General features: G+C 38.5%; 11 non-coding genes and 2 pseudogenes across 11 annotated transcripts; all 13 read right to left on the bottom strand.

The window, feature by feature from the left end:
* Positions 1-2,973: 2,973 nt before the first annotated feature.
* Positions 2,974-3,086, bottom strand: LOC137885522 (small nucleolar RNA U3; annotated as a pseudogene).
* Positions 3,087-4,143: 1,057 nt separating this feature from the next.
* On the bottom strand, positions 4,144-4,359 carry LOC137885527 (small nucleolar RNA U3). The gene has a single exon (XR_011104827.1). It is a non-coding gene; the product is annotated as a small nucleolar RNA U3 (small nucleolar RNA).
* Positions 4,360-5,112: 753 nt separating this feature from the next.
* Positions 5,113-5,328, bottom strand: LOC137885514 (small nucleolar RNA U3). Its single transcript, XR_011104817.1, has one exon. It is a non-coding gene; the product is annotated as a small nucleolar RNA U3 (small nucleolar RNA).
* Positions 5,329-6,362: 1,034 nt separating this feature from the next.
* LOC137885519 (small nucleolar RNA U3) lies at positions 6,363-6,573 on the bottom strand. Its single transcript, XR_011104822.1, has one exon. It is a non-coding gene; the product is annotated as a small nucleolar RNA U3 (small nucleolar RNA).
* Positions 6,574-7,628: 1,055 nt separating this feature from the next.
* On the bottom strand, positions 7,629-7,844 carry LOC137885517 (small nucleolar RNA U3). Its single transcript, XR_011104820.1, has one exon. It is a non-coding gene; the product is annotated as a small nucleolar RNA U3 (small nucleolar RNA).
* A 1,057-nt stretch (positions 7,845-8,901) lies between these two features.
* On the bottom strand, positions 8,902-9,117 carry LOC137885507 (small nucleolar RNA U3). The gene has a single exon (XR_011104810.1). It is a non-coding gene; the product is annotated as a small nucleolar RNA U3 (small nucleolar RNA).
* Positions 9,118-10,151: 1,034 nt separating this feature from the next.
* Positions 10,152-10,367, bottom strand: LOC137885509 (small nucleolar RNA U3). The gene has a single exon (XR_011104812.1). It is a non-coding gene; the product is annotated as a small nucleolar RNA U3 (small nucleolar RNA).
* Positions 10,368-11,401: 1,034 nt separating this feature from the next.
* Positions 11,402-11,612, bottom strand: LOC137885518 (small nucleolar RNA U3). Its single transcript, XR_011104821.1, has one exon. It is a non-coding gene; the product is annotated as a small nucleolar RNA U3 (small nucleolar RNA).
* Positions 11,613-12,667: 1,055 nt separating this feature from the next.
* On the bottom strand, positions 12,668-12,883 carry LOC137885515 (small nucleolar RNA U3). Its single transcript, XR_011104818.1, has one exon. It is a non-coding gene; the product is annotated as a small nucleolar RNA U3 (small nucleolar RNA).
* Positions 12,884-13,916: 1,033 nt separating this feature from the next.
* Positions 13,917-14,132, bottom strand: LOC137885506 (small nucleolar RNA U3). Its single transcript, XR_011104809.1, has one exon. It is a non-coding gene; the product is annotated as a small nucleolar RNA U3 (small nucleolar RNA).
* Positions 14,133-15,166: 1,034 nt separating this feature from the next.
* Positions 15,167-15,382, bottom strand: LOC137885508 (small nucleolar RNA U3). The gene has a single exon (XR_011104811.1). It is a non-coding gene; the product is annotated as a small nucleolar RNA U3 (small nucleolar RNA).
* A 1,057-nt stretch (positions 15,383-16,439) lies between these two features.
* On the bottom strand, positions 16,440-16,655 carry LOC137885513 (small nucleolar RNA U3). The gene has a single exon (XR_011104816.1). It is a non-coding gene; the product is annotated as a small nucleolar RNA U3 (small nucleolar RNA).
* A 753-nt stretch (positions 16,656-17,408) lies between these two features.
* On the bottom strand, positions 17,409-17,608 carry LOC137885521 (small nucleolar RNA U3; annotated as a pseudogene).
* Positions 17,609-24,539: the final 6,931 nt, after the last annotated feature.

Raw genomic sequence — 24,539 nt, 5'->3', positions numbered from 1 at the left:
AGGGTGTTTTTTTTATTTAGCCTGGGGGTTTCTTAGTGTTTAAATTTAATCACCTTGTGAATTGGTTCATTTATAAAGAGACTGATTACATTTGCTCTTAAATGATATGTTTCAAAAGAGTGTAAAAAGTGATGAAATCATCATTAAATGTGCCATTTAATGTGTTTCTTTCATCATTTTGTATTTACATGATGAATAAATGAGTACATTTCAAATGAATTAAAAGAAAGTAAAATCAGAACAATGTAATAATGAATTGATTCCATGGAGAGGTAAAATAGCTCTTTTCTATCCGGTCCTTTCAGAGGGTCAGAGGTCACTGTTAGCAAACAGGCAATCGTTGCCTTGTTCCAGGACATTTGAGGACAGTAAATTACAAAAATGACACCAAAAATGACAGTTCGGATTCCAAAAATTGTGCACAAGTACAAGGTGTTCCCTCCTGCCCAGACCAGTAGTAGGAGAGGGAGAATGAAGGCAACAACAGTCGAGTTTTATCAAATTCTACCGGAGGGAGTGAGAAAAACGTGTGTTTATAGAGCAAGTTGTGCTAAAATGGACCAAAAAGTATCTTTTCAGTCGTTCTCTTTCCCATTCCTTGTGATTATGTGCAGAAAACTGTCAGCGCAGTTATTCCCGCTGGCTTGAGAACAATGGTTTGTTATGGCTGGCACAGCGGGAGGTAGCTTCCACACTCAGGATCGATGGCATCACTGGACTGTGACCAACTTAGGATGTTGAAACGCTCTCTGGAAGTCTTGGAGTTGTGGCCGCAAAGGTACGACAATCAGTGAATTATTGTAGGCCGCTTTTGGTTAAAATCTTGACTTTTGGATCTGCAAACAAAGTTATAAAATGTTCAACCAAGTGGGGAACTGAATGTCTCATAGAGAGACGAAAAACGCATTTGTACACATAGAGACACCATGAAAGAAAAATGTAGAGAAGTAAGATTGTGGCTGCCTTCAGAAGGATTTGTTCAGCACACAGTGTTATAGTATGAGCCATTACTGTCCTTCATCAACAAAACAGTCCATTCATCTTATGCATCAGTCTAACAATAAGTTCCCGAGACTTATAGAAGGATCAACTCAATTGTAATCACATTTAAAGGTTAAAAAGAAACTACTTTGATGTGTAAATACGCAGATCACTGATAGAATGTGTGCCAATCATCAAGACATCTTCAACCATCAAACAGCGTCACAATCTTGAGATAACAAATTACAATTGTGTTGTGCATATTTTAATTTTGATCACAAGAAGAAAACAAATCTAATCATCATTGCCATGTGATGATGCTGTCATTTTGAGAGCTTGAATATTGTGTTCTTGTGAGCCAAAGACAAAGGGACAATTGCAAGTGACGAATCGGATAAACCTGAAAGAGTCAGTTGATCATCAGATTTCAGACTGAAAAGTAGCCAGAATGCAACATATTAGTTCACTGAAACACAAGTCTATCTTCATATTATGAACTGAAGTGTGATGACACTTAATTATGGCTCCTGCAGAAAACCATTCCGCTCAAAAGATACAAACCAGCCATTACATGTCTGTGAGCGAAAGGCAGATTGCAGCGTTGGAGTCTGCTGCCTTCAGTTTCGACTGAGTCAAAAACTTCGAACAAAACTACAACGCAGAGTTGGTATATGACTTAAATAGTCGTCATGCAACAACAGCGCCACTTCGCTTTGTCTTCTATCAGACAAACTTTACATTAGAACCTAACTACATATCCTGACGTTTTCATGAAAGCGGTAACAATGAAGGTAACGGATGCACATTCCTTTTGCTGGAGGATCCATTAGAATCAGTTCCAGGAACCCTCGTGAATCACTGTCTCAGGGGCGTCGTTAGGCCTATTTTAGGGGGGCTGAAGCCCCCTTAAAATGTTCTTCAGCCCCCCCAAATAATTTGGCATTATTGGCTTTAAATTTTTTTTTAATCTTTTTTTAAATTTTTATTTTGGTGATGTCATTAAAATAAACTACTGTTTCTCACATGGACAAGTTATTTATAACTCTAACATGCTACATATGTGCGTGCGTTCTGGTTTGTATGTTTTCTCTTCAAATTACAATCCAACAGCCCATCATCATACTCAACGATATAATCCCCGAGCACTAGGACCTTGGGGAGGCTGCTGCGCTGAATTCCTCACTCTGCCAAGTAACGTCTCTCGTCAACACAGCCAGGATTATAGCCAAGGAGTTCAGCTCAAAGTAAATGATGCACAGAGTGAAATTGTAAGTACAGGTAGTTACAGAATGTGGAATCTGTAGTTGTTAACGATTGTTACCTGCTTACATTTAGGTTTACTTGAGGCAAATGAAAGGGAATATTGTAGTGGGCTATGTTAACACTAAGCTAGCTAGCTAGCTAGCTATTTTGTTAGAAACTGTCTCCAGTGAGCAAGAGTGAACGAGCGAATTCAAAATACAAGAAATAATTATCGACATCTCTCTATTCTTTGCATTAATATATCTCTCTAGTATTTTGAAACATTAATATCAGTCCCTATACAACGTTGTTGTTTATAATCAGTTAATGGCATATTTGACACTGAACTAGTTCATCTTTATCTTAGTGATAGTGTCCAAATGAGCATAAAATATCACTGGTATGTAAAAACTACACTACACTGTCAGGTCCATTCTCCATCCATTGTGTGCGGTCCCTTTAAGAATTAGGATTTGGGAGTGACGCAGATATGAAAGCTAGTTTATCCGTCTTTCCTTTACAAGCAGGAAAATTATTTCTCTCTTTGAGAAAAGTTCATATTTGTGTTGTCAAATTTCACTATGACCCTTAAATTCTATCTCTTGTGTTATCATATACTGAATGCAAGCAAAACTACACAGCAAAATCAAACTCTTTCTGATTGAACCAATCTATGAACTGTCTGAAACAATGGATGTCCGTGGCCCCAAAAAAAATTGCACAAACTTGCCCCTCCCCTTGGGGGTAAGCACCCCCTTTCTTTGAATCCTGGAAACACTCCTGGTGGTTAGCAAGACCAAAACATTTAGAAACACATTTCTCAAGTCAAAAACTATAGAAATGATCCCTGAAAGTATAGTCTTAACAAGATTTCGGGTGAAAACAGTAAGTAATTCACAGGACAATAACTCTCTCTCAGGGTTCCTCTCTGCCATCAACAAGCTCCTCCTTGTCTTGCATCTCATGTGTGTTTATGTAACAAACAGGAAGTCAAAGACACAGGTACTTCCTGTCAGATCCGATCTGTAGGCTACTTGTAGTTTACAGACCTCGTTTGGATTTAGTCACGTGTGTTCCTAAAAATATATTTGGAAACTTGCGTTATGTCTGTCTGTGAAAAACTTTGATGCTCGTTTTGATATGTTTCCTATAAATAAGCTTCATTATTATCAACCACACAAGATTTGACTCTTTCATAGGTTAATTCTTCCCACGGACAGTTTAAAACCAGTGTGTCTCATATGTTCAGAGACCGTGACGATTATTAAAAGCGGTAATGTGAAGCGCCACTACGAGACAAAGCACAACTCTTTTGAGCAAACGTACCCACTCACATCTGAAATGAAGACACAGAAAATAAACCTAAGAGCCCAATATGATCAGAATCCTAACACATGAATTCATTGACCAACTATGATGTTAACAGAGAGGATAGAGCTGAAACAAGTAGTTTAATAACCACAGATAAAGTCCATGCTCACACATTTCTCTTGTTAGAAGATGAGAAAAATACAATATCGTGGCTTTTTTGATTGACATCACTTCACACCAGAATTAACCGAATTTAAAGCTGCAGGGCAATTCAGTGAAATACATTTTTCTAAAATTAACAACTTCATTTTAACCTGAGGTGAAATGATTTTGTAACTATGCACCATTTCCTCTAAAATCCCATCTGAAAAAAGATAAATTGTCTCATTAATGTGATTTGAAGTTAGCTCATGCATGCGATTTTGAAGGGCTTTAATTTTGAAATGCTACTTCAGAATGTCCTGGTTCTCTCTGAGTGACACCTTGAGGTGATCTGCTATTAACCTGAGGTTAATGCTCATGCTGATTTACTCTCAATATGTTTACATGTTTTGACAGATTTATGTTGTAAAAGTTTTAATTATTATGTGATATTTAACTCATCTGGTAACCACTCTGTCCATATTCCCCACCTCTTAACTCCACAAGGAAGTAAAGAACAATCATCAATGGCAGAAAGCGTGTGAACTGAATCACTTCTCTCTGCCCGCTTTGCTCTCAGTGGGAAATATCACATCTCATCATCGTGGTTAGCGAGACCAAACAATTTAGAAACACATTTCTCAAGTCAAAAACTATAGAAATGATCCCTGAAAGTATAGTCTTAACAAGTTTACGGGTGAAAAGAGTAAGTAATTCACAGGACAATAACTCTCTCTCAGGGTTCCTCTCTGCCATCAACAAGCTCCTCCTTGTCTTGCATCTCATGTGTGTTTATGTAACAAACAGGAAGTCAAAGACACAGGTACTTCCTGTCAGATCCGATCTGTAGGCAACTTGTAGTTTACAGACCTCATTTGGATTTAGTCACATGTGTTCCTAAAAATATATTTGGAAACTTGCGTTATGTCTGTCTGTGAAAAACTTTGATGCTCGTTTTGATATGTTTCCTATAAATAAGCTTCATTATTATCAACCACACAAGATATGACTCTTTCATAGGTTAATTCTTCCCACGGACAGTTTAAAACCAGTGTGTCTCATATGTTCAGAGACCGTGACGATTATTAAAAGCGGTAATGTGAAGCGCCACTACGAGACAAAGCACAACTCTTTTGAGCAAACGTACCCACTCACATCTGAAATGAAGACACAGGAAATAAACCTAAGAGCCCAATATGATCAGAATCCTAACACATGAATTCATTGACCAACTATGATGTTAACAGAGAGGATAGAGCTGAAACAAGTAGTTTAATAACCACAGATAAAGTCCATGCTCACACATTTCTCTTGTTAGAAGATGAGAAAAATACAATATCGTGGCTTTTTTGATTGACATCACTTCACACCAGAATTAACTGAATTTTTAAGACAAATTGTCTCATGAATGTGATTTGAAATTTACTTCATCTGATAACCACTCTCTCCATACTCCCCACCTCTTAACTCCACAAGGAAGTAAAGAACAATCATCAATGGCAGAAAGCGTGTGAACTGAATCACTTCTCTCCGCCCGCTTTGCTCTCAGTGGGAAATATCACATCTCATCATTGTGGTTAGCGAGACCAAACTATTTAGAAACACATTTCTCAAGTCAAAAACTATAGAAATGATCCCTGAAAGTATAGTCTTAACAAGTTTATGGGTGAAAACAGTAAGTAATTCACAGGACAATAACTCTCTCTCAGGGTTCCTCTCTGCCATCAACAAGCTCCTCCTTGTCTTGCATCTCATGTGTGTTTATGTAACAAACAGGAAGTCAAAGAAACAGGTACTTCCTGTCAGATCCGATCTGTAGGCTACTTGTAGTTTACAGACCTCGTTTGGATTTAGTCACGTGTGTTCCTAAATATATATTTGGAAAGTTGCGTTATGTCTGTCTGTGAAAAACTTTGATGCTCGTTTTGATATGTTTCCTATAAATAAGCTTCATTATTATCAACCACACAAGATTTGACTCTTTCATAGGTTAAATCTTCCCACGGACAGTTTAAAACCAGTGTGTCTCATATGTTCAGAGACCGTGACGATTATTAAAAGCGGTAATGTGAAGCGCCACTACGAGACAAAGCACAACTCTTTTGAGCAAACGTACCCACTCACATCTGAAATGAAGACACAGAAAATAAACCTAAGAGCCCAATATGATCAGAATCCTAACACATGAATTCATTGACCAACTATGATGTTAACAGAGAGGAAAGAGCTGAAACAAGTAGTTTAATAACCACAGATAAAGTCCATGCTCACACATTTCTCTTGTTAGAAGATGAGAAAAATACAATATCGTGGCTTTTTTGATTGACATCACTTCTCACCTGAATTAACCGAATTTAAAGCTACAGGGCAATTCAGTAAAATACATTTTTCTAAAATTAACAACTTCATTTTAACCTGAGGTGAAATGATTTTGTAACTATGCACCATTTCCTCTAAAATCCCATCTGAAAAAAGATAAATTGTCTCATGCATGCGATTTTGAAGGGCTTTAATTTTGAAATGCTACATCAAAATGTCCTGGTTCTCTCTGAGTGAAAGCTTGAGGTGGTTTGCTATTAACCTGAGATTAATGCTCATGTGGATTTACTCTCAAATATGTTTCCATGTATTGACAGATTTACATTGTAAAAGTTTTAATTATTATGTGATATTTAACTCATCTGGTAACCACTCTGTCTATATTCCCCACTTCTTAACTCCACAAGGAAGTAAAGAACAATCATCAACGGCAGAAAGCGTGTGAACTGAATCACTTCTCTCTGCCCGCTTTGCTGTCAGTGAGAAATATCACATCATCATGGTTAGCGAGACCAAACAATTTAGAAACACATTTCTCAAGTCAAAAACTATAAAAATGATCCCTGAAAGTAAAGTCTTAACAAGTTTTCGGGTGAAAACAGTAAGTAATTCACAGGACAATAACTCTCTCTCAGGGTTCCTCTCTGCCATCAACAAGCTCCTCCTTGTCTTGCATCTCATGTGTGTTTATGTAACAAACAGGAAGTCAAAGACACAGGTACTTCCTGTCAGATCCGATCTGTAGGCTACTTGTAGTTTACAGACCTCGTTTGGATTTAGTCACGTGTGTTCCTAAAAATATATTTGGAAACTTGCGTTATGTCTGTCTGTGAAAAACTTTGATGCTCGTTTTGATATGTTTCCTATAAATAAGCTTCATTATTATCAACCACACAAGATATGACTCTTTCATAGGTTAATTCTTCCCACGGACAGTTTAAAACCAGTGTGTCTCATATGTTCAGAGACCGTGACGATTATTAAAAGCGGTAATGTGAAGCGCCACTACGAGACAAAGCACAACTCTTTTGAGCAAACGTACCCACTCACATCTGAAATGAAGACAGAAAATAAACCTAAGAGCCCAATATGATCAGAATCCTAACACATGAATTCATTGACCAACTATGATGTTAACAGAGAGGATAGAGCTGAAACAAGTAGTTTAATAACCACAGATAAAGTCCATGCTCACACATTTCTCTTGTTAGAAGATGAGAAAAATACAATATCGTGGCTTTTTTGATTGACATCACTTCACACCAGAATTAACCGAATTTAAAGCTGCAGGGCAATTCAGTGAAATACATTTTTCTAAAATTAACAACTTCATTTTAACCTGAGGTGAAATGATTTTGTAACTATGCACCATTTCCTCTAAAATCCCATCTGAAAAAAGATAAATTGTCTCATTAATGTGATTTGAAGTTAGCTCATGCATGCGATTTTGAAGGGCTTTAATTTTGAAATGCTACTTCAGAATGTCCTGGTTCTCTCTGAGTGACACCTTGAGGTGATCTGCTATTAACCTGAGGTTAATGCTCATGCTGATTTACTCTCAATATGTTTACATGTTTTGACAGATTTACGTTGTAAAAGTTTTAATTATTATGTGATATTTAACTCATCTGGTAACCACTCTGTCCATACTCCCCACCTCTTAACTCCACAAGGAAGTAAAGAACAATCATCAATGGCAGAAAGCATGTGAACTGAATCACTTCTCTCCGCCCGCTTTGCTCTCAGTGGGAAATATCACATCTCATCATCTTGGCAAGCGAGACCAAACAATTTAGAAACACATTTCTCAAGTCAAAAACTATAGAAATGATCCCTGAAAGTAAAGTCTTAACAAGTTTTCGGGTGAAAACAGTAAGTAATTCACAGGACAATAACTCTCTCTCAGGGTTCCTCTCTGCCATCAACAAGCTCCTCCTTGTCTTGCATCTCATGTGTGTTTATGTAACAAACAGGAAGTCAAAGACACAGGTACTTCCTGTCAGATCCGATCTGTAGGCTACTTGTAGTTTACAGACCTCGTTTGGATTTAGTCACGTGTGTTCCTAAAAATATATTTGGAAACTTGCGTTATGTCTGTCTGTGAAAAACTTTGATGCTCGTTTTGATATGTTTCCTATAAATAAGCTTCATTATTATCAACCACACAAGATATGACTCTTTCATAGGTTAATTCTTCCCACGGACAGTTTAAAACCAGTGTGTCTCATATGTTCAGAGACCGTGACGATTATTAAAAGCGGTAATGTGAAGCGCCACTACGAGACAAAGCACAACTCTTTTGAGCAAACGTACCCACTCACATCTGAAATGAAGACACAGAAAATAAACCTAAGAGCCCAATATGATCAGAATCCTAACACATGAATTCATTGACCAACTATGATGTTAACAGAGAGGATAGAGCTGAAACAAGTAGTTTAATAACCACAGATAAAGTCCATGCTCACACATTTCTCTTGTTAGAAGATGAGAAAAATACAATATCGTGGCTTTTTTGATTGACATCACTTCACACCAGAATTAACCGAATTTAAAGCTGCAGGGCAATTCAGTGAAATACATTTTTCTAAAATTAACAACTTCATTTTAACCTGAGGTGAAATGATTTTGTAACTATGCACCATTTCCTCTAAAATCCCATCTGAAAAAAGATAAATTGTCTCATTAATGTGATTTGAAGTTAGCTCATGCATGCGATTTTGAAGGGCTTTAATTTTGAAATGCTACTTCAGAATGTCCTGGTTCTCTCTGAGTGACACCTTGAGGTGATCTGCTATTAACCTGAGGTTAATGCTCATGCTGATTTACTCTCAATATGTTTACATGTTTTGACAGATTTACGTTGTAAAAGTTTTAATTATTATGTGATATTTAACTCATCTGGTAACCACTCTGTCCATACTCCCCACCTCTTAACTCCACAAGGAAGTAAAGAACAATCATCAATGGCAGAAAGCATGTGAACTGAATCACTTCTCTCCGCCCGCTTTGCTCTCAGTGGGAAATATCACATCTCATCATCATGGTTAGCGAGACCAAACAATTTAGAAACACATTTCTCAAGTCAAAAACTATAGAAATGATCCCTGAAAGTATAGTCTTAACAAGTTTATGGGTGAAAACAGTAAGTAATTCACAGGACAATAACTCTCTCTCAGGGTTCTTCTCTGCCATCAACAAGCTCCTCCTTGTCTTGCATCTCATGTGTGTTTATGTAACAAACAGGAAGTCAAAGAAACAGGTACTTCCTGTCAGATCCGATCTGTAGGCTACTTGTAGTTTACAGACCTCGTTTGGATTTAGTCACGTGTGTTCCTAAATATATATTTGGAAAGTTGCGTTATGTCTGTCTGTGAAAAACTTTGATGCTCGTTTTGATATGTTTCCTATAAATAAGCTTCATTATTATCAACCACACAAGATTTGACTCTTTCATAGGTTTATTCTTCCCACGGACAGTTTAAAACCAGTGTGTCTCATATGTTCAGAGACCGTGACGATTATTAAAAGCGGTAATGTGAAGCGCCACTACGAGACAAAGCACAACTCTTTTGAGCAAACGTACCCACTCACATCTGAAATGAAGACACAGAAAATAAACCTAAGAGCCCAATATGATCAGAATCCTAACACATGAATTCATTGACCAACTATGATGTTAACAGAGAGGATAGAGCTGAAACAAGTAGTTTAATAACCACAGATAAAGTCCATGCTCACACATTTCTCTTGTTAGAAGATGAGAAAAATACAATATCGTGGCTTTTTTGATTGACATCACTTCACACCTGAATTAACCGAATTTAAAGCTACAGGGCAATTCAGTGAAATACATTTTTCTAAAATTAACAACTTCATTTTAACCTGAGGTGAAATGATTTTGTAACTATGCACCATTTCCTCTAAAATCCCATCTGAAAAAAGATAAATTGTCTCATGCATGCGATTTTGAAGGGCTTTAATTTTGAAATGCTACATCAGAATGTCCTGGTTCTCTCTGAGTGAAAGCTTGAGGTGGTTTGCTATTAACCTGAGATTAATGCTCATGTGGATTTACTCTCAAATATGTTTCCATGTATTGACAGATTTACATTGTAAAAGTTTTAATTATTATGTGATATTTAACTCATCTGGTAACCACTCTGTCTATATTCCCCACCTCTTAACTCTACAAGGAAGTAAAGAACAATCATCAACGGCAGAAAGCGTGTGAACTGAATCACTTCTCTCTGCCTGCTTTGCTGTCAGTGGGAAATATCACATCTCATCATCATGGTTAGCGAGACCAAACAATTTAGAAACACATTTCTCAAGTCAAAAACTATAGAAATGATCCCTGAAAGTATAGTCTTAACAAGTTTATGGGTGAAAACAGTAAGTAATTCACAGGACAATAACTCTCTCTCAGGGTTCTTCTCTGCCATCAACAAGCTCCTCCTTGTCTTGCATCTCATGTGTGTTTATGTAACAAACAGGAAGTCAAAGAAACAGGTACTTCCTGTCAGATCCGATCTGTAGGCTACTTGTAGTTTACAGACCTCGTTTGGATTTAGTCACGTGTGTTCCTAAATATATATTTGGAAAGTTGCGTTATGTCTGTCTGTGAAAAACTTTGATGCTCGTTTTGATATGTTTCCTATAAATAAGCTTCATTATTATCAACCACACAAGATTTGACTCTTTCATAGGTTTATTCTTCCCACGGACAGTTTAAAACCAGTGTGTCTCATATGTTCAGAGACCGTGACGATTATTAAAAGCGGTAATGTGAAGCGCCACTACGAGACAAAGCACAACTCTTTTGAGCAAACGTACCCACTCACATCTGAAATGAAGACACAGAAAATAAACCTAAGAGCCCAATATGATCAGAATCCTAACACATGAATTCATTGACCAACTATGATGTTAACAGAGAGGATAGAGCTGAAACAAGTAGTTTAATAACCACAGATAAAGTCCATGCTCACACATTTCTCTTGTTAGAAGATGAGAAAAATACAATATCGTGGCTTTTTTGATTGACATCACTTCACACCTGAATTAACCGAATTTAAAGCTACAGGGCAATTCAGTGAAATACATTTTTCTAAAATTAACAACTTCATTTTAACCTGAGGTGAAATGATTTTGTAACTATGCACCATTTCCTCTAAAATCCCATCTGAAAAAAGATAAATTGTCTCATGCATGCGATTTTGAAGGGCTTTAATTTTGAAATGCTACATCAGAATGTCCTGGTTCTCTCTGAGTGAAAGCTTGAGGTGGTTTGCTATTAACCTGAGATTAATGCTCATGTGGATTTACTCTCAAATATGTTTCCATGTATTGACAGATTTACATTGTAAAAGTTTTAATTATTATGTGATATTTAACTCATCTGGTAACCACTCTGTCTATATTCCCCACCTCTTAACTCCACAAGGAAGTAAAGAACAATCATCAACGGCAGAAAGCGTGTGAACTGAATCACTTCTCTCTGCCCGCTTTGCTGTCAGTGGGAAATATCACATCATCATGGTTAGCGAGACCAAACAATTTAGAAACACATTTCTCAAGTCAAAAACTATAAAAATGATCCCTGAAAGTAAAGTCTTAACAAGTTTTCGGGTGAAAACAGTAAGTAATTCACAGGACAATAACTCTCTCTCAGGGTTCCTCTCTGCCATCAACAAGCTCCTCCTTGTCTTGCATCTAATGTGTGTTTATGTAACAAACAGGAAGTCAAAGACACAGGTACTTCCTGTCAGATCCGATCTGTAGGCTACTTGTAGTTTACAGACCTCGTTTGGATTTAGTCACGTGTGTTCCTAAAAATATATTTGGAAACTTGCGTTATGTCTGTCTGTGAAAAACTTTGATGCTCGTTTTGATATGTTTCCTATAAATAAGCTTCATTATTATCAACCACACAAGATATGACTCTTTCATAGGTTAATTCTTCCCACGGACAGTTTAAAACCAGTGTGTCTCATATGTTCAGAGACCGTGACGATTATTAAAAGCGGTAATGTGAAGCGCCACTACGAGACAAAGCACAACTCTTTTGAGCAAACGTACCCACTCACATCTGAAATGAAGACAGAAAATAAACCTAAGAGCCCAATATGATCAGAATCCTAACACATGAATTCATTGACCAACTATGATGTTAACAGAGAGGATAGAGCTGAAACAAGTAGTTTAATAACCACAGATAAAGTCCATGCTCACACATTTCTCTTGTTAGAAGATGAGAAAAATACAATATCGTGGCTTTTTTGATTGACATCACTTCACACCAGAATTAACCGAATTTAAAGCTGCAGGGCAATTCAGTGAAATACATTTTTCTAAAATTAACAACTTCATTTTAACCTGAGGTGAAATGATTTTGTAACTATGCACCATTTCCTCTAAAATCCCATCTGAAAAAAGATAAATTGTCTCATTAATGTGATTTGAAGTTAGCTCATGCATGCGATTTTGAAGGGCTTTAATTTTGAAATGCTACTTCAGAATGTCCTGGTTCTCTCTGAGTGACACCTTGAGGTGATCTGCTATTAACCTGAGGTTAATGCTCATGCTGATTTACTCTCAATATGTTTACATGTTTTGACAGATTTACGTTGTAAAAGTTTTAATTATTATGTGATATTTAACTCATCTGGTAACCACTCTGTCCATACTCCCCACCTCTTAACTCCACAAGGAAGTAAAGAACAATCATCAATGGCAGAAAGCATGTGAACTGAATCACTTCTCTCCGCCCGCTTTGCTCTCAGTGGGAAATATCACATCTCATCATCTTGGTTAGCGAGACCAAACAATTTAGAAACACATTTCTCAAGTCAAAAACTATAGAAATGATCCCTGAAAGTAAAGTCTTAACAAGTTTTCGGGTGAAAACAGTAAGTAATTCACAGGACAATAACTCTCTCTCAGGGTTCCTCTCTGCCATCAACAAGCTCCTCCTTGTCTTGCATCTCATGTGTGTTTATGTAACAAACAGGAAGTCAAAGACACAGGTACTTCCTGTCAGATCCGATCTGTAGGCTACTTGTAGTTTACAGACCTCGTTTGGATTTAGTCACGTGTGTTCCTAAATATATATTTGGAAAGTTGCGTTATGTCTGTCTGTGAAAAACTTTGATGCTCGTTTTGATATGTTTCCTATAAATAAGCTTCATTATTATCAACCACACAAGATTTGACTCTTTCATAGGTTTATTCTTCCCACGGACAGTTTAAAACCAGTGTGTCTCATATGTTCAGAGACCGTGACGATTATTAAAAGCGGTAATGTGAAGCGCCACTACGAGACAAAGCACAACTCTTTTGAGCAAACGTACCCACTCACATCTGAAATGAAGACACAGAAAATAAACCTAAGAGCCCAATATGATCAGAATCCTAACACATGAATTCATTGACCAACTATGATGTTAACAGAGAGGATAGAGCTGAAACAAGTAGTTTAATAACCACAGATAAAGTCCATGCTCACACATTTCTCTTGTTAGAAGATGAGAAAAATACAATATCGTGGCTTTTTTGATTGACATCACTTCACACCTGAATTAACCGAATTTAAAGCTACAGGGCAATTCAGTGAAATACATTTTTCTAAAATTAACAACTTCATTTTAACCTGAGGTGAAATGATTTTGTAACTATGCACCATTTCCTCTAAAATCCCATCTGAAAAAAGATAAATTGTCTCATGCATGCGATTTTGAAGGGCTTTAATTTTGAAATGCTACTTCAGAATGTCCTGGTTCTCTCTGAGTGACACCTTGAGGTGATCTGCTATTAACCTGAGGTTAATGCTCATGCTGATTTACTCTCAATATGTTTACATGTTTTGACAGATTTACGTTGTAAAAGTTTTAATTATTATGTGATATTTAACTCATCTGGTAACCACTCTGTCCATACTCCCCACCTCTTAACTCCACAAGGAAGTAAAGAACAATCATCAATGGCAGAAAGCATGTGAACTGAATCACTTCTCTCCGCCCGCTTTGCTCTCAGTGGGAAATATCACATCTCATCATCATGGTTAGCGAGACCAAACAATTTAGAAACACATTTCTCAAGTCAAAAACTATAGAAATGATCCCTGAAAGTATAGTCTTAACAAGTTTATGGGTGAAAACAGTAAGTAATTCACAGGACAATAACTCTCTCTCAGGGTTCTTCTCTGCCATCAACAAGCTCCTCCTTGTCTTGCATCTCATGTGTGTTTATGTAACAAACAGGAAGTCAAAGAAACAGGTACTTCCTGTCAGATCCGATCTGTAGGCTACTTGTAGTTTACAGACCTCGTTTGGATTTAGTCACGTGTGTTCCTAAATATATATTTGGAAAGTTGCGTTATGTCTGTCTGTGAAAAACTTTGATGCTCGTTTTGATATGTTTCCTATAAATAAGCTTCATTATTATCAACCACACAAGATTTGACTCTTTCATAGGTTTATTCTTCCCACGGACAGTTTAAAACCAGTGTGTCTCATATGTTCAGAGACCGTGACGATTATTAAAAGCGGTAATGTGAAGCGCCACTACGAGACAAAGCACAACTCTTTTGAGCAAACGTACCCACTCACATCTGAAATGAAGACACAGAAAATAAACCTAAGAGCCCAATATGATCAGAATCCTAACACATGAATTCATTGACCAACTATGATGTTAACAGAGAGGATAGAGCTGAAACAAGTAGTTTAATAACCACAGATAAAGTCCATGCTCACACATTTCTCTTGTTAGAAGATGAGAAAAATACAATATCGTGGCTTTTTTGATTGACATCACTTCACACCTGAATTAACCGAATTTAAAGCTACAGGGCAATTCAGTGAAATACATTTTTCTAAAATTAACAACTTCATTTTAACCTGAGGTGAAATGATTTTGTAACTATGCACCATTTCCTCTAAAATCCCATCTGAAAAAAGATAAATTGTCTCATGCATGCGATTTTGAAGGGCTTTAATTTTGAAATGCTACATCAGAATGTCCTGGTTCTCTCTGAGTGAAAGCTTGAGGTGGTTTGCTATTAACCTGAGATTAATGCTCATGTGGATTTACTCTCAAATATGTTTCCATGTATTGACAGATTTACATTGTAAAAGTTTTAATTATTATGTGATATTTAACTCATCTGGTAACCACTCTGTCTATATTCCCCACCTCTTAACTCCACAAGGAAGTAAAGAACAATCATCAACGGCAGAAAGCGTGTGAACTGAATCACTTCTCTCTGCCTGCTTTGCTGTCAGTGGGAAATATCACATCTCATCATCATGGTTAGCGAGACCAAACAATTTAGAAACACATTTCTCAAGTCAAAAACTATAGAAATGATCCCTGAAAGTATAGTCTTAACAAGTTTATGGGTGAAAACAGTAAGTAATTCACAGGACAATAACTCTCTCTCAGGGTTCTTCTCTGCCATCAACAAGCTCCTCCTTGTCTTGCATCTCATGTGTGTTTATGTAACAAACAGGAAGTCAAAGAAACAGGTACTTCCTGTCAGATCCGATCTGTAGGCTACTTGTAGTTTACAGACCTCGTTTGGATTTAGTCACGTGTGTTCCTAAATATATATTTGGAAAGTTGCGTTATGTCTGTCTGTGAAAAACTTTGATGCTCGTTTTGATATGTTTCCTATAAATAAGCTTCATTATTATCAACCACACAAGATTTGACTCTTTCATAGGTTTATTCTTCCCACGGACAGTTTAAAACCAGTGTGTCTCATATGTTCAGAGACCGTGACGATTATTAAAAGCGGTAATGTGAAGCGCCACTACGAGACAAAGCACAACTCTTTTGAGCAAACGTACCCACTCACATCTGAAATGAAGACACAGAAAATAAACCTAAGAGCCCAATATGATCAGAATCCTAACACATGAATTCATTGACCAACTATGATGTTAACAGAGAGGATAGAGCTGAAACAAGTAGTTTAATAACCACAGATAAAGTCCATGCTCACACATTTCTCTTGTTAGAAGATGAGAAAAATACAATATCGTGGCTTTTTTGATTGACATCACTTCACACCAGAATTAACCGAATTTAAAGCTGCAGGGCAATTCAGTGAAATACATTTTTCTAAAATTAACAACTTCATTTTAACCTGAGGTGAAATGATTTTGTAACTATGCACCATTTCCTCTAAAATCCCATCTGAAAAAAGATAAATTGTCTCATTAATGTGATTTGAAGTTAGCTCATGCATGCGATTTTGAAGGGCTTTAATTTTGAAATGCTACTTCAGAATGTCCTGGTTCTCTCTGAGTGACACCTTGAGGTGATCTGCTATTAACCTGAGGTTAATGCTCATGCTGATTTACTCTCAATATGTTTACATGTTTTGACAGATTTACGTTGTAAAAGTTTTAATTATTATGTGATATTTAACTCATCTGGTAACCACTCTGTCCATACTCCCCACCTCTTAACTCCACAAGGAAGTAAAGAACAATCATCAATGGCAGAAAGCATGTGAACTGAATCACTTCTCTCCGCCCGCTTTGCTCTCAGTGGGAAATATCACATCTCATCATCTTGGTTAGCGAGACCAAACAATTTAGAAACACATTTCTCAAGTCAAAAACTATAGAAATGATCCCTGAAAGTATAGTCTTAACAAGTTTATGGGTGAAAACAGTAAGTAATTCACAGGACAATAACTCTCTTTCAGGGTTCTTCTCTGCCATCAACAAGCTCCTCCTTGTCTTGCATCTCATGTGTGTTTATGTAACAAACAGGAAGTCAAAGAAACAGGTACTTCCTGTCAGATCCGATCTGTAGGCTACTTGTAGTTTACAGACCTCGTTTGGATTTAGTCACGTGTGTTCCTAAATATATATTTGGAAAGTTGCGTTATGTCTGTCTGTGAAAAACTTTGATGCTCGTTTTGATATGTTTCCTATAAATAAGCTTCATTATTATCAACCACACAAGATTTGACTCTTTCATAGGTTAATTCTTCCCACGGACAGTTTAAAACCAGTGTGTCTCATATGTTCAGAGACCGTGACGATTATTAAAAGCGGTAATGTGAAGCGCCACTACGAGACAAAGCACAACTCTTTTGAGCAAACGTACCCACTCACATCTGAAATGAAGACACAGAAAATAAACCTAAGAGCCCAATATGATCAGAATCCTAACACATGAATTCATTGACCAACTATGATGTTAACAGAGAGGATAGAGCTGAAACAAGTAGTTTAATAACCACAGATAAAGTCCATGCTCACATATTTCTCTTGTTAGAAGATGAGAAAAATACAATATCGTGGCTTTTTTGATTGACATCACTTCACACCTGAATTAACTGAATTTTTAAGACAAATTGTCTCATGAATGTGATTTGAAATTTACTTCATCTGATAACCACTCCGTCCATATTCCCCACCTCTTAACTCCACAAGGAAGTAAAGAACAATCATCAACGGCAGAAAGCGTGTGAAGTGAATCACTTCTCTCTGCCCGCTGTGCTGTCAGTGGGAAATATCACATCTTGTCGTCGTGGTTAGCGAGACCAAACTTCTTGTCAGATCCGATCTGTAGGCTACTTGTAGTTTACAGACCAATTCAATTCAATTCAGTTCAATTAATTTTTTTTTTGTATCGCCCCAAATCACAAATTTGCCTCAGTGTTAATTTGTTATTGTATCTTTGTGAGGACTAGTTTGAGTTTTACACCTTAATTAAAAGTGAAATCACTTCACTTCTCAAGTGTAGAATCAAGTCTTAACCCTTTTACACCTTAAAAGTGAAATCACTTCACTTCTCAAGTGTAGAATTAAGTCTTAAAGTCTTGACCCTCACATTGAAACAGGGAGCCGGGCATTAGAAGAGTTTGTACCAATTTTTCTTCTTTGTGTGCATTATTTAGGGTTGAGGCATAGGGATAGGGTTGGGTGTGAGTTAGGTATTGTATCTTTGTGAGGACTAGTTTGAGTTTTACACCTTAATTAAAAGTGAAATCACTTCACTTCTCAAGTGTAGAATCAAGTCTTAACCCTTTTACACCTTAAAAGTGAAATCACTTCACTTCTCAAGTGTAGAATTAAGTCTTAAAGTCTTGACCCTCACATTGAAACAGGGAGCCGGGCATTAGAAGAGTTTGTACCAATTTTTCTTCTTTGTGTGCATTATTTAGGGTTGAGGCATAGGGATAGGGTTGGGTGTGAGTTAGGCATTGTATCTTTGTGAGGACTAGTTTGAGTTTTACACCTTAATTAAAAGTGAAATCACTTCACTTCTCAAGTGTAGAATCAAGTCTTAACCCTTTTACACCTTAAAAGTGAAATCACTTCACTTCTCAGGTGTAGAATTAAGTCTTAAAGTCTTGACCCTCACATTGAAACAGGGAGCCGGGCATTAGAAGAGTTTGTACCAATTTTTCTTCTTTGTGTGCATTATTTAGGGTTGAGGCTAAGGGATAGGGTTGGGTGTGAGTTAGGCATTGTATCTATGTGAGAACTAGTTTGAGTTTTACACCTTTGTGAAATCACTTCACTTCTCAAGTGTAGAATCAAGTCTTAATCCTCAGCATTGAAACAGGGAAACAGGCGTTTGAAGAGTTTGTGGTACCATTTCTTCTTCTTCTTCTGCTTGTTGATGAGCTGACTCTGAAGATCTTTTTCTGTGGCCTCGAGGGAAGACTTCTCCTGCTGCCAAAGGAGACGCTCCGTTTCTAACAGATCTTCTGTCTTTTTCTGGTCTCCTTTGATCCTGTTTATCTCCACTCTCTGTTCCTCCTGCTGGGCTTGGGACATCTGGTCCCTTTCGAACATCTGCGTAGCTTCCTCCTCCAATGTTTGAAGAGTAGCTATGTTCTTCAGCTGGACATGATTGAGGTCAATGCAGGTTTTTTCCAGGTGTGTCGTGAGGGATAACTGTTCCTCAAAACGGAGACGCTCCCTTTCTAACAGATCTTCTCTCGGTTTCAGAGCTGCTTTGATCCTGTTTGTCTCCGCTCTCTGTTCCTCCAGCTGGGCTTGGGACATCTGGTCCCTTTCGAACATCTGAGCAGTCTGGAGCTTTTCATTCTCCATCTTTCGCTGTTCAAGTTCAGCCACACAGGAGGCTTTGATCAACACCAGGGAGGCTTTCTCCTGCTCCCACTGGAGACAGTCAGCTGCAAACTTCTCATCCTGCTTTTTCTGCATCTCCAGCTGGGTCAACCTGGCTTGCTGCCACTGGTCACGTTCAGTGTTCAGCCCCTCCTGGGTTGCCTTCAGAAAAGTCCGGAGCTTTTGAGTCTTCATCTTCTGCTGTTCAACTTGAGCCCGATAGGAGGCTTCGGCCTCCTTCACCATGGAGGCTTTGTCCTGGTCCCACTGGTCACGTTCAGCTGCAAACTTCTTATCATCCTTTGTCTGCATCACCAGGTGGGTCGATTTGGCTTTCTTAGACCGGTCAAGTTCAGTGGTCAACTCCTGCTGGGTTCTCTTCAGAGCAGTGTGGAGCTTTTGATTCTCCAGCTTCTCTTTTTCAAGTTCAGCCTTCAGCACGGAGGTTTTCTTCTGCTTCCACTGGGCACGTTCAGCTGAATATTCAGCCTGAGCTTGGTCCAGCTGATCTTTCAGGATGTTTATCTCTTTCTGCAAATCAACTTGAGCCTCACTGGAGGCTCCTGTCAACTCACTGGAGGCTCCTGTCAAGACCAGGGAGGCTTTCTCCTGGTCCCACTTCTCTCGTTCAGCTGCAAACTTCTCGTTCTGCTTTGTCTGCTTCTCCAGCTGGGTCGACAGGGAGTTACGCACCTGGTCACATTCAAAGTTCAGCTCCTCCTCGGTCGCCTTCACAGTCTTCTGGAGCTTTCTCTTCTCCATCTTCTGCCGCTCAACTTGAGCCGCACTGTAGGCGTTTTTCAACACAAGGGAGGCTTTCTCCTGGTCCCACTGGTCACGTTTAGTGTTCAGCTGCTGTTGGGCCGCCATCACAGTAATCTGGAGTTTTTCAATCTCCATCTTCTGCTGCTCAACGCTGTTCATCTCCACTCTCTGTTCGTCCATCTGGGCTTGATGGATGGATGGATCCTCCTCTGTGGTTTGTTTAGGATGAATCGGTGGTTCGTGATGCTCAATCTCTTGTGCACTTTTCAGTGGAGGTTCACACTCCTTGGAATTCAATTCCATCTCCCTTTGCTGCCTCCTTTCCTGCACCTTTTGCTGCACCTTAAGCAGTCGTCTCTCCTTACGCAGCTGCTTGTTGTTGTTGCTCAGTGTACTATCCATAGTGTTCATCATGTGTATCTCTGTTATATCGTGCATTGTATTTGTAATCATGGTTAATAAGCGTAATTATTAATAATTTTAATCCCTACCCCTCAAAAAGCTTCAAAGCCAAAAACTTCAAAGCCAAACCTACATGTGATGTCATCGTGACATCAAGGATTCTGTCCATAGAGTCCTTGATGGCATCGTTACTATGGATACCAGACGAATGTTTATTTTTGAATTTGATGATTAATCCTCTTAAAATACTGATATAAATGATTGTGTAATGTTTTCCATTGGTTACTATCGACATCTCTCTATTATTTGCATAAATATATCTCTCTAGTTTTTCGAAACAATAATATCAGTCCCTATACAATGTTGTTGTTTTTAATCAGTTAATGGCATATTTGACACTTGTGTTATCATATATCATATACTGAATGCAAGCAAAACTACAGAGCAAAATCACACTCTTTCTGATTGAACCAATCTATGAACCTGAAACAACGGATATCCGCGGCCCCAAAAAAAATTGCTTCTCCCCTTAGGGCTAAGCCCCCCCTGTTCTTTGAATCTTAGAAACGCCCCTGCACTGACTCATGCTTTTTAAACTGAGAGACTTGTCTGTGTACAATCAGGAGAAAAATGGGGCCCCGAGGGACTCGTATATTAAGGTTAGAGCAGAGAGGATAAGGTGAAGAAGCTGTAATCACTTTCTAACACAGGCTCATATGTATGTTAAGATGACTGCATATTTGGTTATGGACAACACAGAGTATATTTTGGGTTGAAATATTTGGACACAGAGTAAACACAGCTGTTTTGCACTGAAATGCTCCATCCTGTTGATTCACTTGACTTATTCAGTTGAAAGAAATGCATAATGATCCCTCCATTCTTTATTTGTGCATGGGTGAAGCATTTACTGCGACTTGAATTCTTTTCTCCGTTTTAATCAAAAGGGGAGCGCAGACGGAAAACGCGTGTCAGCTTCCTCATTTTCACTTTGAACGATAGTAACCCGAGACAGACCTGCAGCTGTGAAAATCTACCGGTGTGCGGAATGAATTAAAATGCAACATGTCTCCGTTCGTCCTTTGTGATTCCGTTCGTCGAGCCGAAAACACAGAGAGAAAACTGTGCGCTGCGTCGATATGTCACCCTTCAGCTATACATAAATAAAATTAAAATAAACAGGCATGCGTGCATGATACGGGTGCACACCAGAATGATGAGAGGAAGAGGAGAAGGAGGAGGAGGAGGAGGAGGAGGATGGGAGGTTTGTCCGACAGTAACCCCGGCACAGAGAATGAAGGAGCAGGGGAGGTTTGTCCGATAGTAACCCCAGCATGAGGATGGGAGGGGGATGGTGAACGGACTGCCTATATATGTCTCTGCACTGCACAAATGTGTCACACTGATTGTTTTACTGGGGAAAAATGCATCTGTTTCAATGCAACATCCGCATTTCAGCCGAATTCGTATGCGGAAAGAACCGTGCAATACACACGATTTAATAAAAAAAAAAAAAAAATGTTATTGTTATTGTTGTTGCAGCAAAAGCATCGAATGAAGTGAATAAACGGTGGGAAACATTTCTCGAAACTGCCACACATTGATACGCAGAAAAAGACCTCCGCTGCATGAACACTGTGTTACATAAACATTGTTTTGGGTTTCTCCTGCTTGCAACGTCGGCACTTATGTGGCCTTCACGTGCTGTTGGAAATATTCAAATTGCAAATGAACGATTATTGATCGACACAACTGTACATGAATCAGCCATGTATTCAGCGGGTTTCACCTATATTCAGCCTATGGTTTCACCACACACAGGTCCTCATCACAATAGCATCATGTAGTACTTATGGTGAGCTCACTGGCTCACTTTTTGTGTCGAGTGTGTTGTATTACATGCTCATCATTGAGGATTTTGAATGTGATCAGTTATCATGTAGTTTAATCTTTTAAATAAATATAGTGCAATCAAATACAATATAATTACTTGCTTGTTTTCCTTTTTTAAATTTTTGTAGAGTTATTATCATAAACTGCTTTTTTCTGCTCATTCACATGCACGAATTGAAAGATAAGAAATACAGACTTTCTCTAGACATTAAGTATTTGTTAATAGCTATTGTAGTTGCTCATGTAAGTCAGTGTATTCACTGATTCATCACAGCACAACTCACCGAAGACCTCCCACTGTGTGACCTTTTTTGTGTGCAGTAAACCGCCACCCACTAATAAGTTATCACGTGTAACGTGTCAGCTGTTTTTATTACTATTCCGACCCCCCCCCCCGACATATGGAAAGTACGAGCTTTGTAAGGGACCGTGAATGCATCGTGGTTTGACCGCCTGTTACCTCGTGCTGCAGCCGACGGAGAACTGGGTGAAAGGGGAATGATGTCACTGAGGCCGACCGAGGAGAACAATGAAGTCTCCGGCGCTGCTGGAAGTGGTTACTGGGCAAAAAATAGAGCAGCGAAGAAGCTGATAATCGTGTTTTTTTATTCCCGAGGGGAATGTTTGATGTGTCTGGAACAGCACGTCTGTTGGTCTTCAACGGCGTTAAAGGGTGCATTGTAGTACCATAACATCACATTTCAAACACTGAGATGTTTGCTGCGAATTACGGTAATTACCTATGACTTGATAATGAAAAGGATTTTTTTTTACAGAGCCATCTCGGTGTATTTACAGATCATTCTGTAGACAGACAGATCTCTGTATCTGTGTATTACAGGGTCAATTCAAACATCATCAGTCTAGCTTAAAAAAAAATCTGTAGGATTAAAAACAACAACATTTAATGAGACAAATCTTGTTTGCCTGTGTGCTTTGACTGAGTCTAATTCCTGACCTCTGCTGTCCAGGACTTTCCCTTTTTCATGCATTCTTCATTTCACGGGTGTCTTTGAAGATAATACCTATAGCAGATCACATTTCACAGGCCTCCATATGTCAAACAAGCTTGTTTCAGCATGTCTTCAGGGAAAACATCTTACATTTTTTAAAAGTCACCCTGAACCTGACATTTGATTAAATTCAATAAATGCCTCAGTTCTGTTCCTGAATCTGTTTTAATGTTACATATTGTGCCCCAAACATTTCACTGGGTGGCTGATTTTCCCTAACGAGGTGAATGCCCAAAGGACACAAAGAACATTAGAGGATATGGAACTGCTGCGCCGTTCCTTCCCAAAGCACTCTTACGTCCACCGATGACATCGTCACCCCGGAGCTGCAGTTCAGTGTGACCTTTGAACACTTCGAAGAGATATTGCTGTGTTTTGTTCAGCAATTTGTTTCAGATTTATGTTGACGCAGAGCAATATATTAACACTCTCTTCCTCAAACACACACTCTCAAAGTCTCCCTTTTGCTTGGCTTCACCGGGCAGCAGTTGACTCATGAGTGTGTGTGTGTTTGCATTTCCAAGGTGTTGACCGCGGGCCTCTGTTGACATCAGCAAACGTCCTCTGTCTTCCAACGATATGTGTCAAAGTGCAAAGTCTCCTGACAGTCATTTTTAGTGAGGGTTAATGCTAAATAAGCCGAGTAAGCGCAGGGCTTCAACAGTTAGAATAATTGTTTTCTTAAAGGAATAGACATTTTCATTTCAGTATCTACAGTGACAACACTTGTGCCTTTATAGATTTTCTTTAAAAATAGTATGAACTCAAAGGATGCTCCTTTGAAGGAACAGCGTGTGGCATTTAGGGCGATCTATTGGCAGAAATGGAATATATTATTAAATAAGTGTGTTTGATTTGGTGAGTAATCACCTGAAAATCAGACTCGTTGTGTTTTCGTTACCTTAGAATGAGCTGTTTGTATCTTCACGGAGCCGGCCACCATGTTTCTACCGAAGCCCAGAAAGGACAAACCAAACACTGGCTCTAGATAGGGCCATTCCCGTCTTCACGTTGGCCACCGTAGCTCTCCTACACGCTTGGCACAACGGAGAAGTTTCAGTTGGTTGCAAACTAACTTCATCGCTAGATTTCGCCAAAACCTACAAACTGGTCCTTTAGTTTCAAGGTACAAATATCAAACATGTATAACTGTAGGTTACTGGATTAGTTAAAACATTAATAGACCATTTTAAAAGCAGACATTTTTGACTTATCGGGAACTTATGTCATTAACAAAGGCTCTGTTCCTTTTGTGCCCCAATTAAGCCTTACCAGTGCGTCATCATGCACACTAGCAGAGCCCTGACACTGGAAAGACTAAATGGGATGCAGCCCTTGTTAATGTTCACTGCATGTCAATGCATCACAG

This window comes from Cebidichthys violaceus, unplaced genomic scaffold (genome assembly GCF_023349555.1).
Source record: "Cebidichthys violaceus isolate CVI_PGR_0920_01 unplaced genomic scaffold, fCebVio1.0.p SCAF_4, whole genome shotgun sequence".
Taxonomy (NCBI): domain Eukaryota; kingdom Metazoa; phylum Chordata; class Actinopteri; order Perciformes; family Stichaeidae; genus Cebidichthys; species Cebidichthys violaceus.
Note: the sequence above shows the minus strand (reverse complement) of the source record. Positions and strands in the feature narration are given on the sequence as shown.